This window comes from Carettochelys insculpta, chromosome 25 (genome assembly GCF_033958435.1).
Source record: "Carettochelys insculpta isolate YL-2023 chromosome 25, ASM3395843v1, whole genome shotgun sequence".
In the NCBI taxonomy this organism is placed as follows: Eukaryota; Metazoa; Chordata; order Testudines; family Carettochelyidae; genus Carettochelys; species Carettochelys insculpta.
In genome coordinates this window covers 13,782,374-13,806,070 of record NC_134161.1, presented here as the reverse complement: position 1 = coordinate 13,806,070, position 23,697 = coordinate 13,782,374, and the positions used below count along the sequence as shown (strand labels likewise).

General features: G+C 43.2%; 1 long non-coding RNA gene across 1 annotated transcript in view; it reads right to left on the bottom strand.

The window, feature by feature from the left end:
* Positions 1-7,226: 7,226 nt before the first annotated feature.
* The window catches only part of LOC142001564 (uncharacterized), a 236,758-nt gene continuing 220,287 nt past the window's right edge, over positions 7,227-23,697 (bottom strand). The window contains exon 3 of the long non-coding RNA XR_012642523.1: positions 7,227-7,240. This is a non-coding gene — a long non-coding RNA (uncharacterized LOC142001564). The remainder of the gene's footprint in view (positions 7,241-23,697) is intronic.

The window sequence follows — 23,697 nt, the reverse complement described above, 5'->3', positions numbered from 1 at the left end:
CTGGCGGTGGCTGGCCTCCAGCGGGCTGTCGGGGACAACAGAGGGTGCCTGGCTGCCTGGGGCGTCGGATGCTGCAGCTGGAGAGAGGGAGAGAAGGAGGGGAAGGCTGTTAGTACAGTGCCCTGGCCCGTGGCCCGTTCTCCCTGCCCCGTCTTGGGTGCTGGGTCTCCATCCCCGTCGGTGGGTTTGATGTCCCTGTTGGCTGTCGCCATGGCATTGTCCCCCTGCCCCCGGGGTCAGGACTGAGTTCTGTCCATGGGTACGGGTGCTGACGGGCGCTGATGGCTGTGCTGAAATCCTGGGACTGTACTGTGGCTGGGCATTCACGGGTTGGGGTCCACTGGGGTTGTGTGAGGCTCCCAGTCGTGGCTGGTGCCCCCACCCTGCAGCTCGTGGGTGTGTGCTCTGTGGGGTACGTACCAGACTGTCCATTGCCACGGTCGGGGGAAGCCCAGTGGGCAGATGCCCGGCTGGTTCTCCAGGAGGGGAAGTTGATGAGGAGCCCTCCCTCCTCGCTGCTGGACCCCTCCTCCACTGGGCCCCGGGGTGCGGGGCTGGCCTCCAGGCCGGACTCCAGCTCCGAGGCCTGCTGGGGCTCGTCGGCCGTGATGTCAAGGGTGGCCAGCGGGGAGGAGGTGTCCCAGGGGCCCAGGATGGCCCTGAGCTCCCTGTAATAGGGGCAAGTGGCGAGGGCAGCCCCAGACCGGCTGGCCGAGTCCCAGGCCCGGGCGTACCCCTGCCGCAGCTCCTTCACTTTACTCCAGATATGATCCGGAGTGCGGGCAGGGTGACCCCGGGCGACCAGGCCCTCGGCCAGTCGGGTGAACGCTTCTGCGTTCCGCCGCTTGCTCCCCATCACGTGGAGCACCTCCTCCTCGCCCCAGAGCCCCAGCAGGTCTCAGAGCTCGGCCTCCGACCAGGAGGGGCCCCCCCGTCCTTTTGGCCCCCTGCCTGGCTGCTGGGGGTGCCTGGCTCCCCTCAGGAGGGGAGCCCGGGGGGGTCGGGGGGCTGCCTTGAGGCCATGGATGAAGGCAGCGGGGATCGGGGCCTCTGAGAAGCGTGCAGGGCTAGCACATGCCTGTGCTGCTGCCTGCACGCTCTCAACTTCCTGCCACAGGAAATCCGAGTCGGTGGTGCCTTTAAGGCTTCTGCGCGGCGACCACAGAGCCCCGCAGGGGCTGGAGAGAGCGTCTCTCAACCCCTCAGCTGATGGCCACCATGGAGGACCCCGCAATTTCGAAGTAGCGGGACGTGGATTGTCTGCACACACCGTACATCGACGTTGAACATCGACATAGGGTGCTATTCCCATCCTCAGATGGGAATAGCGACTTCGACGTCTCGCCGCCTAACGTCGATTTCAACGTTGAAATAGCACCTGACATGTGTAGATGCGACGGGTGCTATTTCGACATTGTGCTGGCTACTTCGAAGTAGCCGGCTAGTGTAGACACACCCAAAGAGATGAAGTGGGGGATGGTAGTTTGTCAATCTGAATTGCAAGAATGCTGATTAAATAGCTGTGCTTGGAAGGATTTGATTTAAACGATTAGTTGTCAGTAATTGCCAATGTCACCTCACACAGAGAAATCAACCCAAAAATCCATCAAAAACAATTAGCAAGAGCGCCTCTCCTATACCTAGCACCAACAGGCATCCACTATCCCTGGCCTGATAGTCATGCAGGGAGCCTTCTGCAGCCCAGCTATCATGGCCTTGTTTATTCACTTATAAATGGACATGCATGAGCCATCCCTGAACAGAAGTAGTCCACAGCAGAATGGCCTCCCTGGAGCCAGAGGCCCATTCTTCTCTTCCTGATGATGCTGGGGTGTCAACCCTGATGCCCTGGTTCAATTCCAGTTTACCTACATTCCACCCACCTGAAGTTGCTGTTGGGTTTTATGAGCATGAGATTGTCCCTCACAGCCTGTCAAAAGCTGGGCTTTTAAGCATTGGTTGTGTTCCACTCAATAGGCAGGTATGAATTAAACTCATCAGTGAAATCTAGTTTGTTGATGAGATAAATGTTTTTGTACATCCATTCAAATAATTAACACACCAAATATTTAACTCTGGCAGGTTCTCCACATTCAACTGGTTGCTGTGGCCATAATGAAAATGATTTCTCATCTCAGAAGGCCAGACCCATGAAGGGAAACTCAGACAAATTTCTTTAGGATCCTTGAAGTGGTCTCATGTTTGCAACTGAAGTAGAGATGTCCCAGGAGCCAGAAGACTGATAAAAGTATTGCTTTGGTCCAAAATGCAGTAGCCTCCTGGGTCTAATGAAAGTTTTCAACTGAACTTCCATTAGTAGTTTACAGGAAAGCCAACGTCCAAACAGTTGCCAATTTTTTTAATTCTCAGTCTGGACATAGTGAGCCTGTGAGAGGAGGATGCATTTCAGCAGTGCAGGAGGTGATCCCTGTTTATTCAGCACTTATTTCAAGAGCTTTGAAGAAGGGGGCTGTAAGCATAAATTGCTAATATTGGGACCACTGCAAAATCCATACAGCCCTGCGCTGCTGTTTATTAAGCAGCATCAGTAATAGCATGGTATCACGAGTTTTCTCATACATAGATTGTCTTACTCCTCATGTCCGTAGAATGAGTAACTCAGTGATGTCACCAGATGATTTTGCTGCTGCTCTCAATAAGAATATTTTTATTATGCCTGCATAACTGAAAACAAATGGTGAGATGACACATGGGAAAGTGGCCTGAGAACACTAGCAATCAAAGAAAGGTCTTGGCTGTGTGGACTTTATAACCTGAGAGTTCCTGCTGTATTTCCTCTCTCTACCTCCCTCCCACAAAACTGCCTATTGTGGCGTGCACTGTCTCTATTTTTCAGAAAGTCTGAAGCAAATTTACATTTTCCTAAAAACAGAGTATGTGGAGGGGAGGAAGTGACTTCCTCGTTCCAATCTATTTGTGTTCCCTTTGATTAGTTTTCACAATCTTCTTCACTGTTATCATTTGTCCAACAGCTGAATGGGGTCCTGGTTATGCCTGGGAATGCTGGCAGACTGAGGAGAAAGAGGGTATACTATACAGTCTTGGCACTTAGTGCCCTCAGGGAAAAGGACTGAATGAATTGCTACATAACTTGCTGCTGTCCTGTCTGGTGGACTTGTCTACCTTTTACAATCCAAATCTAAAGGATACTCATTGTTCACCTCAAAAGCATATTGGTTTCAGGGAGACTTTTGTCCAAAGGCAGGACAAAGTGCCTCTTCCATTACTTTGACAGATCTGAAAGTCTGCTATACATAAGTATATCATTGGCCCCTTGTCACAAGAGACTTCTGCGAGGATCACATGGCTTGTCACACACAGGCTATGTCTACACTAGCCAAAAACTTCGACATGGCCATGCAAATGGCCATTTCGAAGTTTACTAATGAAGCACTGAAATACATATTCAGTGCCTCATTAACATGCGGGCGGCCGCGGCACTTCAAAATTGACACGGCTTGCTGCCACACGGCTCATCCAGATGGGGCTCCTTTTTGAAAGGACCCCGCCTACTTCGAAGTCCCCTTATTCCCATCTGCTCATAGGAATAAGGGGACTTTGAATTAGCCGGGGTCCTTTCGAAAAGGAGCCCCATTTGGACGAGCCACGCGGCAGCGAGCCACATCAATTTCAAAGTGCTATGGCCGCCCGCATGCTAATGAAGCGCTGAATATGTATTTCAGTGCTTCATTAGTAAACTTCGAAATGGCCATTTGCATGGCCATTTAGAAGTTTTGGGCTAGTGTAGACACGGCCACAGAGTTTTTCCCCAAGCTTCATCAGCTGCAAACCTTTTCTTTCCCATTAAGAAGCAAGATTATAAGAAAGGGATCTTACCTGGATAAAAGAGATGTTATTTTAATACCCATAATGTTGACCGGAAGAAGAAAGGTCGCCTATTGCTGGGAGAAGTTATAGAAAGTCATAACATATGTTGTTGGCTAACTTATGGATGTAGGTGAAGCTAACTCGGTGTTGTCTAAAAAAGTTTCATGTGCCAAATAGTTGGGTTCATGCACTTTTTTCTCCCTTCTCCTGCCCAACAGTTGTTACTGAGAATGAGATGATGGATATACCACAATGATAGGAAGGAAAAACCACTCGATCTGGAGATTCATTCCCCATCATTTAATATAAGAGGCTGGTGCAATCATTGTCAAGCATTACTGCACACTGTTTACAAAATAAAAGTCAACCCATAACAAAAAGAGGAAGAAAAGAAAAAGAATGTGTGAGGAAGGGAGCACTGGGGAAAATGGGCTGCTAGTCTATTGCTATAGCATCATCTCAGAATCTCACTGCACTTCATAGACAGGAGATGCATGGGTAAATATTAGCTCCCTTTAGTAGAAGAGATTGATTTTATGATTGTCCACACTATTGGGAGGAAGGTGAAGTAAAAAACCCTTTGCTATATACTACTTATGTGAACCCCCAAGCAGGTCATTTCACTTCTCCGTGCTTCAGTTTCACAGGTTTAAGACAGGACTCATGAACTGTTAGGGAACTTAATTCAATTTGTTCAAAGTGTCTTGAAATCTTTATATGGAAAGTGCTTTAGAAGCACAATGTCCATTGAAACCTGACGAGAACACCCATCGGAGGTCACCCTAGAGTCTTAAGAGACTGCTTCAGATTATCTCATGTTTGTCATAATCATTTATGTGTCAAAGAAGTAACTGAAGGAATCTGTGCAACTGAGAAGCAAGTTAGGCATACAAAATCTACATACAGTTAAACAAGTAAATGATGCAAGCAGGAAACAAGACTATTAATAGTATGTTATTCCAATAGTAGGAGGAAAGTAAGCCAGTACATACTGAAATAAATCAATGTGCAATCAGTTCACAGGCAGTCATACAGAAGAGTCAGTTAACAGACAGAACTTGGTACTGCATCATTATAACTAGGCACTTAAGATGTTCGGGGATGATATGTCATATTTCCCTTGATGGTCAGAATTGTTTTATATTGCTTTAGTTCAGGGCTCAGACATATCTTTTTTTTGGGTGGACTGCAAAAACTATATAAGGATCCTAGAATTTTTCTATGCATACACCTTCTTTTAATTAAATAAATGCAAGTTTGCACAGGGACACCATTATTTCAATTTGTGTGATTTACTGCATTTACTGTGATCTACAGAAACCAAAACAAACCACTCAGTTACAGAAATAAACTGTGTACCCACAAACTGGTATTGATTTGATTAAATGAAAAACACAACTTTAGTTAAACTAGTAAGTACTACATGTCATAGACAAGCCCCTAAATTTCAAGGGTGAAATGCTGACCCTTTTAAAGTCGATGTGAGGGTTGCCATTGACTTTGTGGGCCAGGATTTCATCCCAGGCCTAGATAATACAATGTTGAGCAGTCTAGATATGTTCTAAGAAGAATAAACATGTAAGTCAGGAGATGTTTAAGGGATAGCTTGTTATTTAAACTGTTTCCAGTGAGAGTAAAAAATTGTTTTTTGTTTGTTTCTTTTTTAAACTAAATCTAAATTTTGCACTGTGTCCTTTTTACTAGTCATCTGATACATTTTTCTCAGGTACTGAACATTCAGTATTAAAAACTTCAGCTATTACTAATTAGATAAATTACAGGTATGGGTGAATTTTTTTCAAAAGCAACCCAGATTTTTAAAATGGGTCGCTCCTAAAGATGCAGATAGGCATCTAGTGGGATTCCAAAAGCACCTAGGTGCCTTACTCCCAGGTAATAAATCCTAAATACCTGTAAGTATCTGTCCTGTAAGAGCCTAAGTCTCAATGAGACTTGGCTCCTAATTAACTTGTGCCCTGTATAATTTGTTACAAGTGACTGAGATGTTTGAGACCCAGAAACAGAACAATTATTGTACTAAGTGGACCTATAGTCTGCTTTCAGTGATGACAACATCCTACATGTCTCACCATCAGTCACTGATAATATACTCGTTACCAGAAACAATGATGCTATACTATATCTGTAGTAGTGGAACCCCAGTGTGCTCATGGATAATGCCATAACATACTGCCATTGCATAATACAATCAGACAGGTACTACAAGTGATGAGCAGGTGGGTTGTTAATAGCAGGCTCTTCGGATTGGAATCAGTGTTGTTGGCAAATTGCAGTCCTGAAGATAAATTACAGACCTTACTGGCATTGATAGAAATACTATGAAGTAGTTAAGGATCCTGAAATGTGTCTTCCCTTAAATAGCATAGGCAATATTCTGCTCTTCTTTACGTAAGTGAACATCTAGAATAACCCCATTAACCTAAGTGGATTTACAAAGATATAAATCCACAGGAATTTACAGCAGAATTTGATGAGAATAATGTAAGTGAGGAGTTCATAAAAAAGTCTAAAAATGATTTTTCCATAATATTCAGCAAATACTGAATACATTTACCACAAATTGGACTAATTTGGGATGATTCATAACCCCTTGCAAAAGAAAAAAAGAGTCCAAATAACTAATTGAAAGAAAAAAGGGATAAATTCATTACCTCTACTGAGAAGACTCTGTCAATGCTCCTTAGTTATAAAAGACAACTGAGATATTTACAGAATCAGGGTCTCAATATCCCTCTGTCCTGCGGTCACCCGTTTAAACACATAGGCTACGTCTACACTATCCCAAAACTTCAAAATGGCCATTTGAAGTTTACTAATGAAGTGCTGAAATACATATTTAGCACCTCATTAGAATGACGGTGGCCGCTGCACTTCGAAATTGCTGCGGCTCGCCACCACGTGGCTCATCCAGATGGAGGTCCTTTTCGAAAGGACCCCACCAACTTCAAAATCCCCTTATTCCTATCAGCAGATAGGAATAAGGGGATTTCGAAGTTGGTGGGGTCCTTTCGAAAAGGACCCCCATCTTGACGAGCCACGTGGTGGCGAGCCGCAGCAATTTTGAAGTGCCACGGCCACTGGCATTCTAATGAGGCACTAAATATGTATTTCAGCACTTCATTAGTAAACTTTGAAATGGCCATTTTCATGGCCATTTTGAAGTTTTGGGATAGTGTAGACATGGCCATATTTTTACAAAGTTGTTTGTGTACATAAGTAGTCCCTGGGACTACACATAGGTATAAAGTTAAGCACATGGGTAAATATATGTACAGTAAACGTTTCCATACCTGGCAGTCCTGGGACCAGGAATTTGTTGGATATTCAAATATTCTGGATAATAAAGAGCTGTACCTAGCCATGCATAACACTAAAGAAAAACAAGATTAGATACTAAGAAACAACAATGTATGCAGAATACTTTATCAACAACAGTAGTACTGTACACTCTAAACTTATACCTTATTTATTTGTATTTACTTTCACTAAACTGTACTTATGAAAAACAAAACAAGTTTACTTATGATTAAAGTACCAGTTATTTGAGAGTTCTCGATAATAGAATGCCAGATATGAAGGAGTTTATTGTCAGATGAAGGCCTAACGTTTTGATTTGCTCAGTCTCCTTAAACAAACAAATCCATCCTAATTAGAACTCAGCCTACAGAATGGAAATCCCCCAGTTTTCAGGAGTATTTTTATTCCCAATTGCATGCAAACTTGATGACATGTTTGAGATGGTTCACTTTTGATTACTTTTATGATCACATATATTCTTTTTAAGCTATCCTGGCATAAGGCATCTATGGCCATGTCTACACTTGGCCAAAAATTCAAAATGGCCATGTTAATGGCCAAATCGGAGAATACTAATGAGGTGCTGAAATGAATATTCTTCACGTCATTAGCATGCTGCCAGCTGCAGCACTTCAAAAGTGCCGCATTTCGCTTGCGCATGGCTCATCTACGTGGGGGTCCTTTTCAAAAGGACCCTGCAAATGTTGAAATCCCATAAGGAAAAGATACATGAAACACCCCCCCACCGACCCATTCATCTGATGAAGCAGGTCTTTGCCCACGAAAGATTATGCTCCAAAGTATGTTAGTCTATAAGGTGCTACAGGACTTGTTGTTGTTTCTGATAGCAGCTGGTGGTAACCAGAGATGAGCAGTTTATATCTGAACTTCCCATAAGTTCAAGGGTGCTTGATCTTGCATGTATGTGACATCAGTGGGCTTACTCTGCCCTTACATAGGTGTATCTGAAAGGAGAGTTTGTCCTACTGTATGAATACATCACAGCGGTAGAATGTGAAGTCAATGACTATCAGAAATAATATATAATCAATCAGTGGAACTAACTGCCACAAGATATTACATCTCAGAGCTTAACAAAATACAGATGTCACTGGACATTTATATGGAGAATGAAATATCCACAGTTATATAATGGAAGCAAATTATTATTAGGAGAAGAGCTATTTAAACCTCATGTTTTGGGGCATTAGTCAACCATTAACTGACGGGTCAGAAAAACTTTCCCTTTGGGTGATTATTTAATACTTTTTCATCATGAAGTTTCTTGTATCTTCCACTAAGCCAGTTGGTTCTAGCCACTATCACAGACAGCATGGTGGATTTAAATAGGCTGTTGATCTAATCTGTTAAAACAAATCCTATTTCAAGTTCCTGGTGTATTTCATGAGTGCATATGGGTTTGGTAGCCATGTCCCATAATGAATACTTGTCCATATCACAAAAATAATGATGACAAAAGAAAAGGTTTCTATAGCTTTTAATTTTTGGTGGTTTGAACGAGAAAGACAAATTCTTAGGTAATATTATTTAATTTATTCTAATTTCCAAAGTAATGGATAATTTTTCTGTATTAACTCTCACAAAAACATTCAGTTGGGATAAAAAAATCAACTTACTCCAAGTTCCCTATTAACCTGAATTACATTGTGGTATTTTCTTCACTTAATTTTATAAAAGATGCTATGCAAAAATTTATTTAATAATCCTATAAATATAGAAATCTATTTAAATTAACATCACCCACTTTAAGCTTCCTGAGATTTAATACGGACTGAAGATAACCTCTAACAAACTTTCAGCCGTATAAAGCTTAACACAGACAGACTGTAGGAAACATCAAAGCTTAACACTTTATCTTGACAGAAATAAAGTTAAAAGCTTACTACTGTGTTTTGTAAGCCCTGTAAATCTTAATACAGATGCTACCACACATAGGGTCAAGTTATAATCACTCTGAAGTCTATGGCAACATTTCTGTTGCTTTCAACAGCCCACAGGTTTTGACCAACAGCTTTTTTTAAACTCGCTTTAGATACTATTTCACATTAAGTGCTGAATATAGAGCTTAAGTCTGAAGCTAGAAATAAGGCTCAAAGCTTTAAACTGCAAAGCTTAATACAAACAGTAGCTAAACAATAGATAGAAAGAAGACTCAAGGTTTATGCTTTGGATTTAGTGGAAAAATACTAAAAAAAGGCCCCTTAGCAAGTGTTACTAGTGAGGACTGAAGTGCTTTGGCAGAGCTCTGCTCTCAGCCGAAGATTGGAACAGGGATGCATTTACAGGGAAGTGTCTGTGTGTAAGTAGAGGAGGAATTGGAGTGTGTCCAGATGAAGACTGACCTGGAAGGAGCTGAGTAGGATTGAGATGTTAGGTGTTACATTTCAGGATGTATATGCCTCTGCAAAGGTGTATATGGCCCAGTACTGGAACATAAGAGTTGCTTGAAAATAAAGTAGGGCAATTGCTGACATGCATCAGAATTCTTTCCTTTGGCATTAGCTACACCAAAGACTCTGAATGGATGATGAGCAGCTGTGCCCACTGAAGACACTGATATATGTGTAACTGCAGGGTGCTAAGACCACATACTAGAGAGAGTGAATTCTCTGCTCTACAGCCTGTGTTGTGACCCAGCTGGCCTTTAGCTCATGTGGCAAAGCATAGGGCTTTAGCCCATAAGGTTGCTTGTTTAATCCTTCCTACAGACAAGCTGGGTTTGTTGACATTATGTATGTTACATAACGCTAGGCAGATAAAATTGCCCAGAAAATTGCTGAATAGCAAAACCAACAATAAATATGAATTTGAAATGAGGCAAGCTGAAGAACAGCAGGATCCCCCTATCCAATTTGCCTAATAAAAATTGCTTTGTGTCTCGCCATTTGACCTTTGTTGTGTATCTGCTACTGTACATTTCAGCTTTTTGTTCGTATGGGACATTAGACACAAGACATGGGATAGTAGCAAGACCAGTGTCAGTGATTGGGACATGGACTGTCGTATTTGTTGGTTAGAGCAGGCATCAGTAGCCAGGAGTTGGAGCTCAGGGCCAAAGGAGATATGTCTGAAGGTATGCCTATGTTGCAATGTAAGTCCAGAGTTAGTAGCACTTGAACTATCAGACTCTGGGTTTGTTAACCTCAGGGCTGAGTATCTACACTCACTTATAACCCAATGTTATGAATTGTTGAACCCTGGGTCCCAGTTTGGGGCTCTAGCATTTACATGACATTATGTGGGTTCAAGTAGGACTATCTGCATCCCAGACATCCTAGTGCACTCCTAAAGAGAAGCTGCTATAGCCCTTTGTTCCTAGTGCAGTATGAGGAAACTTGTTTGCCCACCAAACGTGACTGGCCAGCAAACAAATGGCAGTACCTGTCCTTAGGGGATTACTTTTGGTGGGCTCCAAGAGCATGAGCCCAATAGAGGTCAAAGCCCAGAGTATATCTACACTGCAAACAAACAAGTGTAGCTAACCTGGGTTAGCTGACTTGAGCTAAGGTGGCTTGGGTGATGAGGTCTCCCATCTTATGGGATCCCAGAGCTTGTGCTCCTGCCTGAGTCTGAATGTTTATATCAAAATGTTACTGCCCTACACCCTGAGCCTAAGTCAACTGAACCAGGCCAGGTGGGATGTTCAACTGCAACATACACATACCTGGCTCATCCCAGGGATCTAGACACCTGCTTGTGGCCCCCAGAGCAGAGCTGTGGGACACCAGGCACACACTTACTTTTATAGTACCAATCCGACTATGCTGCTGGATCTAAGAACAAAACAGTTGGAGGAAGAGAATCTTCAGATCCAGAGGATCCCAGGTAAAGGAAGCAGAGCCATTGCCCATCTTATTAAGTAGTCCCAGCATGCTTGTTTCTTAAAGACAGTGTGGTAATTGGTCTCTGTGCAGTGAATCCACAGGTTTAACAGGTAGAGATTCAATGTACAGGTGCTATGCACAATACCATTAGCAATAACAAACAACAGTCAAGGGAAGGGTAACACTGTACTAAGACATCATTATGATAAAAGGAGACTGCACTATGATGAGAAGCAAGCTAAGGAGAAGGATCTGTGTATGTTCTGCAAATGTGCCACACACACATCAGTCTCTGCAGACAGATGCTGAACTAAAAATAAACCAAGGTGTCCCAAGCAGCTTCTTCCTATTCTCCTTTCACATGGCACTCTTCCTTTGTTGTCTGGCCCATAAGGAATCAGACAGAGCCCATGAGGAAGCCGACAGAGCTCCTACTGTCTGACAGTCTGTTCTGGAATTGGCTTGCTTTGCACTGTACATTTATGTCCCCACCTGTCATGAGCTTTTGGAATGTGGAGCAGAATATCACAACTGCAAGTTAAGGATGGCTCTGTCTGACTGAATCACTCTTTATTATTGCACCAGGCAGCGGATTTCAGACATACATTTCCAGCAAACGTTTATTAGATTGTGTATCAACCTGGAATAGATAATCTTTTTTATCGGCAAATTATGATGTGTCATGGAATCTATTAAACATATAAGCTCAGTGACGAGGAGCTTTTATCTGATTTATTTTAAGGGATCTTTCTATCCTTTCATTATTGTGTTTTGTTAACTTAGTCATTCTGATGGATGCAAGATTCACAGCTCCTGAGAATGAAACTTCCCATGTGTCCCCAAAACACTTACAGCCTGAATAGCAGAAGGGATCACGAGGAAGTCCATGGGATATTCAGTTCTCAGCTTTTTTTCTAAGACAGTGAGACTGCAAACAGTGCTAGCATAGTTGTGGTTTTCATAAGGTGTTTACTGGGAGTGAGACCCAGCAGACTTATTCCATATGTCACCACATAGCCATTGGAAAAAGCACATCTTTCCATCCCTGTTCAGCTGAACTCAGACAGACAACTAGGAGGTGAAAGGATCCATGTTACATTACCAAGACCAGGGTTTAAGGGTGCAGGAGAAATACATAGTGTCTGACACAGAAGAGTTTACACATAAGACCAGTTCAGCTTTTTCATGCTCTTGCATGATGGCTTTGTGTTTTACAGGTGTCAAAGGGAAAGGCTGCAAGCGTAGAGTTAGAAAGGAAGGATGGCCCAGAGGTTAGAAAGCCAGTTCTGACTTAGTGCAAAAGAACTTCAAGTCCTGCTCTGCCCCAGCTATCTAGTAAGAGTCAATGGAGGGTTAAAAATAACAATAATATCTTGGTGTAAAGATGGCTTTCTCTTTAAATTAATTTCTCCTTCTGCGTGATACCCCTTCATTTATTGCACAGAAAATGTGTTTGTTTCTGAGCTCTGCAGCTGTTGTGGGCCCTGCTGTTTATTGCAATTTACCTATAAGTACATGGTAGATCTATTTCCCTACCTGCCTTGTACTTGTACCAGCCTTTGACTTGTATTATCCCTTTGCCTGTTTTGCCCAGAACAATTTGGTCAGTGAACACACTGGGTCTGATTCTCCTAACATCCTTACTCAGAGTAAATCCTGAGTCCTGCTACTGAAGTAAATGGATTTTACTTATGTTGTTGCTGAGAGGAGGATCAGGTTAACTGATGCCTTTAAAAGTATTATCAGAGCTTCTACAGCACTTTTCTCTGCTTATTGGAGTGCTGAATCCAGTGTCCTGACCCATTTCTAGCCCAAGTTATTATGCTGATGTTAATTTCCACTGTATTCACAATTCATTATCTCTCCTTTATAGCTGTGTAATCATCACACACAACACCCTACTAGAAGGTGCCTGTCTGTTTTCTGGTCAGCAGAACTGGACTGGATGGACGTGGCACAGGGTTGGGACAGCTTACAGTGGAAGCTGGCAACTTCTAGAAACAGGCCAGCAAAACAGATAGCTTGTAGTATTACGTTAAAAATTAGAGTGTCTCTGATTAAAAACAGTGTGCAAAACCTGTGAGAGTCCTGACACTCTCAAGAGAAACTGCAGCCCAGATCACCACCATTTCTGCCTCTGTTTGGGCCAGAAATCAAGCAGGAAGACCCTATTCTGAAATAGCTCATTCTACTTCTGACCTCCACAGAAGAGCAGAGTAGTTGCAGAAATGAAAAATGATTGAGGGGAAATATTAACATTTTCTCCAACGGATGCTCAGATAATGTTATCTATCTAAAGTACTTACATGGCCCCCATTACAGTGATGGCACCACAATCTTTTGTGTATTCCTTCTCACAATGCCTCTGAAAGGCAAGGAAAAACAGCTGTTCCACAGATGAGGAACTCAAACTGAGAGAGGCTAATTGTGGGACTCAGAAGGGGGACTGAGTACTTCAGTGCCTAACTTTTGAAGTGCCTCACCAGCAGGGCCATCCTTACGATTTATGGGGTTCTGCACACTACTATTAAACTGGTGCCCATTGGCCCAATGGCAGCCAGGGAGGATGGATGATTTTCTAGAGATGTGATTTTATACTCTTTAGCAATATACTAATATTTTTAAAGCAAATTTTAAACTAACATCCTGAAGACCAGAGTGCTCAAAGTGGGGGGTGAACGCCCTCATTGGAGCATGAAACTTCGTAAGGCGGGGCACAGCACCTTTGCCTGCTGGGTCTCAGGCTCATCCATCTCATTAAAAATGTTGAACTGTGTTACTGTTTTTATGTCTCTGTATTCACATTTATATACAGATTAATAAAGTTCTTACATTCCACAGATTTATTTTCTTACACATATCAAAAGGGATTTTTTTTTCATATGAATATAACCAAAATTTCCATTGGTTTGGATTCTATTAGACAGGCTGGGTGGAGTGGGAGGGCTGTTAACTGCAAGGATGAGCGGACATTAAGACCCAGTAGGCCCCATATTTTGGGGGCCTGATGCAACTGTATTCTACAATATTCTGCATATGGATAAGGATGGCCCTGTCTGCCAGCAAAGGAGAAGTCACAGCCAAGCTAAGCACCCAAGCTCCCCAAAATGGTGAAAGGAGGGGTGTTGGCCTAAGTCTTACTCCTCAAAGGAAATAAGGATACCTCTATGTTGTAAAAATCTGGTGGCAGTGAGTCTCAGAGTCCAGGACAACTGACTCAGGCTGCTGCTTCAGGGCTAAAAATAAGCCTTCCTGCTTGGGCTGTATGTAGTCCAGGTTCTGTAACCTGGGGAAGGGGACCGGTCTCCAGCCCACCTGAAAATATCTGGGCACATGGGTGTTGGAACAGTTTTTATTGTGAGGGTGCAGAAGATGGGAACCAACTATGGGCCAGGTGGTAGGGCACCAGCCCTGGTTCCAGCACCTATGTCTTCACAGCTGGGCTTTTAGACAAACCCTTTGGCATCCAAGGCGGGGCCAGAAGGAGCTGCGTCCTCCTGCTCAGGAGCTGTAGCCCTGAATTATCTCTTGAGAGTAGGTATCTAAGCCAAGTCACTGCTTTGCCAGGAGAAAGTGCAGACATATTGCTCCTTTCCCTGTCATGCAGTAGCTTAGTGCACTCACTCAGAGTGGACAGCACCTACTTTTGAATTCCTGTTCTGTCTCATATGGGGCAGGGCTTTAAACCGAGGTCTCTTACTTCCCAGGAGAGCATCTTATCTTCTGTGGTATTCTGGAGTGGGTTGCTCTATCTGGCCATGTCTACACTAGCCAAAAACTTCAAAATTGCCATGCAAATGGCCATTTCAAAGTTTACTAATGAAGCGCTGAAATACATATTCAGCGCCTCATTAGCATGCGGGCGGCCGCGGCACTTCGAAATTGATGCAGCTCGCCACCACGTGGCTCGTCCCGACGGGGCTCCTTTTCGAAAGGACCCCGGCTACTTTGAAGTCCCCTTATTCCTATGAGCAGATGGGAATAAGGGGACTTCAAAGTAGCCGGGGCCTTTCGAAAAGGAGCCCTGTCTGGACGAGCCATGTGGTGGCGAGCTGCGTCAATTTCGAAGTGCCGCGGCCACCTGCATGCTAATGAGGCGCTGAATATGTAAACTTCAGCACTTCATTAGTAAACTTTGAAATGGCCATTTGCATGGCCATTTCAAAGTTTTTGGCTGGTGTAGACGTAGCCTCTGTTCTATAGAAGCTGTTCTATATTGTATAAATAAACATTTAGGGTGCGTCTACACTAGCCGGCTACTTCAAAGTTGCCAGCACAATGTCAAAATAGCACGCGTCGTGTCTACACTCGCCACATGCTATTTCGACGTTGAAATCGACATTAGGCAGCAAGATGTCGAAATTGCTATTCCCACCCAAAGATGGGAATAGCGCCCTACTTCAACATTCAACATCGAAGCAGAGCGTGTGTTGACAGTCCACATCCCGCTATTTCGAAATAGCGGGGTCCTCCATGGCGGCCATTAGCTGAGGGGTTGAGAGACACTCTGTCCAGCCCCTGCGGGGCACTATGGTCACCGCGTGCAGCAGCGCTTAGCCCAGGGCTTCTGGCTGCTGCTGCTGCTGCAGCTGGGGGTCCATGCTGTGTGCACAGGGTCTGCAACCGGTTGTCGGCTCTGTGGATCTCATTCTGTGCAGGGTGAGTGTGTCTGGGAGGGACCCTTTAAGGGAGTGGGTTGGTGCTTTGCTGGCCCCTTATTTCGAGGGGGAGCGCCTGTGTGTGTGGACGCTCCGCATTTTCTTCTGGGGTGGCTCCTTTCAAAGTTCTCTGTCCCTACTTCGATGTTGAATGTTGATGGCACCAGCCCTGGAGGACGTGTAGATGATACACGTTGAAGTAGCCTATTTTGATGTTCTTACTTCGAAATAGGCTACTTCGACGTAGTGTGCTAGTGTAGACGTAGCTTTATTGGGCCAGAGCCTCTAGAACCCAGGGGCTAGCAACTTTACTCACTCAGGATATTTGAATGGCAGTTCCTGCTCTGATTATGTTTAATTTATACAAAATGAAACAACTTCAAGAGGACAATCTGAGAGAAACCCACCCAAGCATTTCCGAAAGCCTTCAACCTGGGTTCAAATGCCCACTCCCCATCAGGCTGAGTGGGGATTTGAACCAGCATCGCCAGAGCCTGGCTGAGTGCTCATACTACTTGTCACAGGGCTCCCCACAGGCTTTATTAAAATTGGTTTAGAAATAGGAATAACTGGAAGATGCTTCATGCAAAACAGGGCATGTAACACACAGTCTGCTGTATCTGTATATCCTGTTTTTGTCCATGTATCATTCTAGTATGTAAAGTTAGAAATATGAAGTGTGGATCTGTTTATAATTCTACATGTGCTAATAAGAGCCATTATTGATGCTCCAGAAACATAATGACTCAGTACTCAAACCAATGACCTGCGAATGGCTGTTTGTCCTATAAGCCCAAACTGTGATTGGTCCTAGAAAAACATGGGACCAGGCCACCTTCTACTGGAATCCATCTTTAACCTGGTATTTTTCCATGAGGATGGCAGGGGATGTGGGGATGGGATGAACAAAGAATCTGTTTAAGCAAAGGGAAGCAATCAGTCCTTTTGTCTTCAGCTGGCCTTTGAAATTGCCTGACCAATCCTAAGAGAATACAAAGGACTCCGAAGAAGCTGTAGACCCAGGACAGTGCAAAGATTAACCCTAATTTGAAGCTTTTTACCTGAGATAAGAAGAGCTGTTTAGGGTAAGAATTTGTATGTAAGAAGTTTCTTAGTGGATTAGAATTAGGTGGAGAGTTTGTTTCTTTTAATTTATTAACTGACTGATCAGTTTTCACTTGCAACCACTGTAGCACTGCAACCACTCTTTCATTGATGAAATGGGTGGACCTTATGAGCTTTCTCTATGCAAAATTTTTACATAAAGATGGATTTATTTGGAGTTTTGGTGCTTTTCAGGGTTGTTTCCTGGGTGTTCAGCCCTTATTGCTGATGTGTTGCTCTGCAGAGGGGCAGTAACACCAACTCTGTGCTTTGACTGATGGGAGAACAGAGCTTGTGGCCCACCAGGACAGGGTGGTGGGCAGCCCCAGGGTCAGGACAGCAGGCATCAGTGGCTTCATTAGCATACTGGAGGACATCCCCAAAGGGATTTCTGTGATTCAACCTGTCACACTACTGCAAACTGATGTAGATCAGAAGGAAATCATCCCTCTCCATAGCTGTGTTATGTGCAGGGTCCAGAATGGCAGACATGTGACCAAGGCAGTCTCTGAGCCTGCTGACTGGATCTGGCCTTACAGGTGAAGCTAGGTGGGGATTGTGAAGTCTTATGGGGCTTAGGCATGAATTAGGCACTGAATTGCTCAGTGGTGTTGAGATTGCTATGCACACATCTGCCTCACCAGCAGAAACTTATGCATTCTGGGAAATTTACCAGGAGAAGCTCGGGCAACAGCAGAGTTAGGTGGTAGGTGGGCAAGCGTTTTGGGAATACCCCAGCACTGAAATGATGGAATTAAGTGCCTTCATCCCCCACATCCTAACTGGTTTGACCAATGTCATGCAGGAAGCCTGTGGGAGAACCAGGGAACAAACCAGGGGTTTCCAAGCCTTCAGCTAGTGCACTAAGCACTGGACTTCCTTCTTATCCTTCTAAAGGTCTGGAAAGAGTTTTGACCAGGCTCTAGTTTCTCTGAGATGGTCCTCCTGCCTCTATTCACAGTCACCCAAGTGGTTTCCTTCCTGCTTGAACCTCAGAGCACTTTTACTCTCCAAATTGTTTTTTTGCTGAGAGGATCTAAAATAAACTTCTAGTGCTATTACTTGCAGCTTTCAGGTTGTTAGCAAAACCTGGTGTTTCAACTACTTTGATAAATTCAAGTTGGGTGAGCATCGTCCTGGAACTGATTAAGATCAGTGTCTGGGTTTACCAAAGAGAAGGAAGTCCATTGGAGTGAGACCTTCACAATGCACTGAACAGCTAGAATCAAAACACTTCCTGGTTTTCCCGAGGATTTTATGAGTCTTTTTAAAACATTGTTGTATTGATTTTCTTTCAAACATGAAAAAAAGGAAAAGGGAAAAAATATAAGGATGCATCAGAAAGAATTTAAAAGAGCAGGGAGCTACATAAGCTGCAAATAGATCCGACATCACAGAATTAAACAAAAATCATTATGATTAACAGAGATTCAGGAAAACGAGAACAAATAGCACCAAAGGGATCCAATTTATCAAGCCATTTCAGCAAGAGATTTTCTAATGGACTAGGGTCAGCACACCAATACTCAGCAGCTGGAAAGAGGTGGATCTCCCCTGCTGCAGAATTATTTGTTATCCAACCTTGGATATACAGTAACATGACCGCTCTTGTAAAAATCTTGGTGCTGTCCCATGATTGTCACCACTGCTGAGGAAAAGCCAATGCCCCAGTTAAGTTGTTAGTAGAGATTGAACCCCAGACTGCTGACTCTGAAGGCTCCAAAACTAGCCCTTGACTTAAAAGATGAACTTCACTAGCAAGGAGAAAAAACACACTGCTAGCCTCTTTAACACAGCAGGGCCAATATACATGTTACAGGTTAAACCTCTCTAATCCAGAACTCTCTCATCTGGCAAACTCCATAATCCGGCATGATGTTAATTTGCCAGAGAACTGCTTATCATGGGTGTGGCCAAGTTTCCTGTGGTCCCATAAAGTTTGTTTACAGCCACCAGTCCTGGATCTTGGTGTTCTGTTCTGTTTTTTACCTCTAATAGACCCCTAAATGTCTTCAAAGAGTATAGCAAGCAATGGAAGTGTTGGTAATGCTGCTAGACAATATTGATCTCTCATTGTTTGGCAAATCCTCTTGTTTGGCACTGGTCAGGTCCTGTGAGTGCTGGACTGGAGAGGTTCAACGTGTATTCTGGTGAATTATAATAATTATTACTATTTTTTATATTACAGTAGACCTAGAAGTTGCAATTTAAGGATCACTGCCATATTATGCTAGATGCTGTACACACATTACAAAAAGAAGATCCACCCTATTTTTTACATATAAAGATAAATTATACGCTTACCTAGTGCCTTTCCTTTACCGTGGAAGATGGGTGTTATTATCTACATTTAGGATCCCATTATTCCACTGTCATATGAGCTTATGAGGGACTGGGAGGAGAGAACTGATTTTCTTTTGTTGAAGGATATGAACTATAACATTTTAGTGCCGTTCCCAGAAAAATTCCAGGTCTAAGTTGGGGTGAGCAAAATGGTGGTCAGGTCTACTTGGAGGGCATGAAATTTTATAACGGGGGCACAGCATGATCAGCTGCTGGGTGCCAGGCTCCTCCATCTCATTTTATGTATGTGTATTCAAATTTACATTCCAATTAATTACTTTTTTACATTCTACAGGCTTACTTTCTTACGTGTGCTGAAAGGGTTCTTTTTCATGTGACCATAACCAAAAGTTCCATCAGTTTGGATTAGATTAGACAGGTTGGGAAGGCCCAGCTATTTGTAGGGATGAAAAGTGGGGCCCAATGTAAAAAGTTTGCTCACCCCTGGTCTAAGTGACATGTCTGGTGAATGAGTCAGAATAGATCATATTATAGGCCTCAATATCCCACCCAAACCACTGGATAACATGTTTTCTCATGTTTCTCTCTCTCTCTCTCTCTCTCTCTCTCACACACACACACACGACTTAATATGGCCAAACAAAGCCCCTATTGGCAACATCAATAAACATTTTAAATCTGCAAGAGTTCACTCTCTTTGCAAGAGGCACTTTTTACACACCCAACATATATATTTAAGGCTGTGTCAACATGGGCACCAGTCTTCGAAATAGCCATATTTCGAAGATTACTAATGAGGCGCTGAATATTCAGTTCAGTGCCTCATTAGTAATCTTCAAAATGGCCATTAGCATGGCCGTTCTGAAGATTTGTGCCTGTGCAGACACAGCCTAAGTGTTGTAATAATTCTCCTATAACCTGCATTTTGGACCATTTTAGTACTCCTTTGTTGTGTCACTACAGCTGCATTCTCCACGACTCCACAACCAGCTGAGCAGTGCTACTATATTTTCCCCATTAGTTTGGGTCCTACAATTCTTCTCTAGACAACAACTGGAATCTTTGAACCTTTGGCAGAGCCCTGCTGTATAAGTGTTTCTTGATATGAGTAAGCTGTCTGATAAACCAAAACAAGATGTGGCTTCTTTTAATAGTGGTTAAGTACTGCTTGAGTGTCCTTCTAAATGACAGGGCTCTGGTGCCAGAGGCAGCTGCATGATCAGTTGCCCTGTGCCAAGCCCTGCAGAAGTGCTGGCTGGGGCAGATGGTGAGGTATGGAGCAGGCATGGTACATATTGAAATGTATAATGAACAACACATTTTGTGCCACTAATTTGGTTTATGTTCCAGAGGGGTCGTGAGAAGCATGCTAAACTTTTCAAGCAGTGGTTGCCTTTGCAGCTAAAGTTACAGCTGAAGGGCTCCTGGCCTTCAGATCCTGGGAGGCAAGATTCTTGTCTGCTGCCTTTGCAGGGATGGATCTAGAGCAGTACAAGACCAGATAAGTGTTAATGCTTTTCTTGTGCTGGTGACATTCCCTGGAGGTCCAAAGATTCACAGACCTCTTCCTACTGTCCCTGCAATGGGTAGATGTGATTTAATCTGCACCCACCATTTGGTCTCTTCCTGATATGTAACAGAGATTAGCTTATTAACTGTAACAACTCTGGATAATATCAATAGCCCCACAAATGTCCATTTTTGAATCCTGAAGGCAGATCTTGAGCTGGGTGAAAATGAGGACAGTGCAACTGGAGTCAACGGAGCTATGTCAATTTATAGCCACTGAAGATTTGTCTTCGGGTTTAAATATTACTTCAAGCTGCTGAGTGTTTGGTAGGCAAAACCTGGAAAACCTCCACATAAGAAGCCATCTACAGAAGTGGTGGCCTGTGGTATCATTGGAGAGACATTGCAAACTCTAGTATTTTGGACAGTTACTGAATATGCTAGTAGTGTTTTATAGGGGTAGGTGCTTGCTATTTGCAATTAGGCATGCGTATAGGATCAGAAGAGTAGGAGGTCAGTGGGCAGGGAGTAAGAGGGATTGCGCAGCCACTCCCATAAATTATATACGACAACAATAATCTTTTCATTACATAGTAACAAGAAACAAGGCAACATTGGTGTGTAGTTTAGATGACTACATATCAGGAGTCATTTCCTGGCTCTGCCACTGACATACTGTATGATCTTGGCGATGTCACTTTCCCTGCTATGTAACTCAGTTTCCCCATTTGCGAAAAAAGGCTTATAATAATACCCGACAACAGGGGTGTTGGAAGGCTTAATTCGCATCTGTGACCAGCTATGAGATGCTAGTGTGGAAGCTGCTGTATAAATGGAGGGTCTTAATAGTGTTTTTCTTGTTCTGCGTTTAAACTGTTAAACTTTAAATTTGCATGGCTGCCTTAAACAGCTTGTGCAGATGATCTGTAAAGGAACAAACTCTCTTTCTGTACGTAGGTTTTGAAATGTCATAATTGCAGGGGAAAACCAGGGAACTGTTACTGCCAGAGGGAGGTATAAAGGCCCGGGAAAGGAACTAATGCAGCCCTAGAAAGAGAAAAGGTAAGAGACAGCCACTCATACAAATCAATAATGGAAAATGTAAGTACCACCAAAATGATCCCCTAAACCAGACTGTTAAAAAGATTTTCTTATAATAAACATTCCTTTTATAAGTAGTACGACAAAGGCAGTCATCTATCCAGCAGAACTCCCCTGGGTGTAACTCAATAACACTTTACAAGTGAAACTGGTGCTGTTCACTGGAAGAGCTCAAAGCTTTTTACAGGCTTCAGTGTAAACCTCACAGCATCTTCTGCGTGGTTGGCAAAAGTCATTACACCCATTTTGGAACTGCAATAGATTTGGGAAACAAAAGGTTCTAAGTGCTATGTATAGTGTAGACCCCAAGTTTCTGGGCTCCCGGTCCCAAGGCAAAAGCAACGGATGTGAGGATGTGATAAAGGTGTTAAAGGAATACATCTGTCTCCTAAAGTTGCCCAATGGTTGAGAGTGGCTGATTGTACAGGGTACATGTGCCAGAATATAAATTAAAGGCCAGGATGCATTGCCAACCTCATATCATTCTTAGTTCATGTGACACTTAAAAGTGCCCTAGATGCAAGGCTCTGGTGCCTATTGTGTTGACATGGCCTAACTTGTGTCACTATGGATAGAATATGGATGGAAGATTTCTAAGTTCTGGTCCACACCTAAAAATTAGACAGATGTAACTACACCACTCACGTCCAACATTTCCTCTAATTTTTCCCATCCACATGCAGATTTTTTCCATCCATGTGCAGAATACACATTTTTATGTGTACCAAGGCATGTGTGAATGTGGACTCTCAGGAAAAACTAACATAGCTTTGGGTGCTCTGCTAATCAACCTGGTGGCATTGCAATCTCTCCTGAGTGGCCACACAAGCATGCAGCTTATAGGGAACATTGCTTGGGTCACTGAAAAAATTAAGTGCCCTTGTGCCTCTAGCCTTTTGAGCTAGTCTCATTACAGACCTGCAGTATGGTAATAGAGACATGCTGCATAAAGTCATGCTGGAACTCTTCTTTGCAACAAGGCCCATTGCCAACTTTGTCCACATATCTATTCTGGAGATACCATCACTGGACCTAACCAGGTTATTCACAGAATCACAGGCACATTCTCATATTCCTCAACTAACATATACGCCATTACGTGCCAACAATGCCCAGATGCTTTGTATATTGGACAGACTTCAAATGGTCGTAGACAAAGAATTAATGGGCATAAAACAGACATAAAAACACTCCTGATTCATAAACCTGTCAGCACTTTAATGAACTGGGCCATTCTGTTAATGACCTGAAAGTTTGCGTTTTACTGGAGAGGAATTTTCACGACAGTTTGGAAAGAGAGGCTGCTGACCACTCTTTTATATTCAAATTTGACACATTAACATGTGGTTTGAATTGGGATGGGAATTTTCTAGGTCATTATAGGGGAGCTTATACATACTTGGCTTAATCTAATTCTTGACTCCCCAGCTCACCCCTTCTGCCCCTTTGCTCTCTGATTTGCTCATCTTGGTAATATTTTTCTGATTTGTCAACCTTGATTACTATTTTTGGTTCTCTGTGCCTTAAATATTGAGTCTGTTCTGGTATGGCTGTGATCTGAAGAAGTGGGTCTGTCCCACGAAAGCTTATCACCTAATACATTATTTTGTTAGTTTTTAAAGTGCTACTGGACTGCTTTTTTGTTTTGATAGCATATAGACTAGCATGGCTATCTCTCTGTTACTTTTTCTCAAGGATAAGGATGGTTGCCCATTTCCAGCTGAGTTACTTCTGTTCTTCCTCCATACATTCCCCTGCAATTTTCATGCAGAAGTTATGACTCCTCTGCCATTGCTGTCCTAAACTGTTGTCATTGTGCAAACTGCTGTTAAATACCTGCTGCATTTTGGTCCTGGGAAAATTATTCCTCATGTAAATGTCTTACTTACCCCAATGAGCCATTAGGAGGGTTAATGAATTGTTTATTAATTGCTTTGTGACTCTTGGATGAAAGATGCGGCATATATGCAAAGTAGTATTTATTAGTTACTAACAGAACTGCTCCGCGC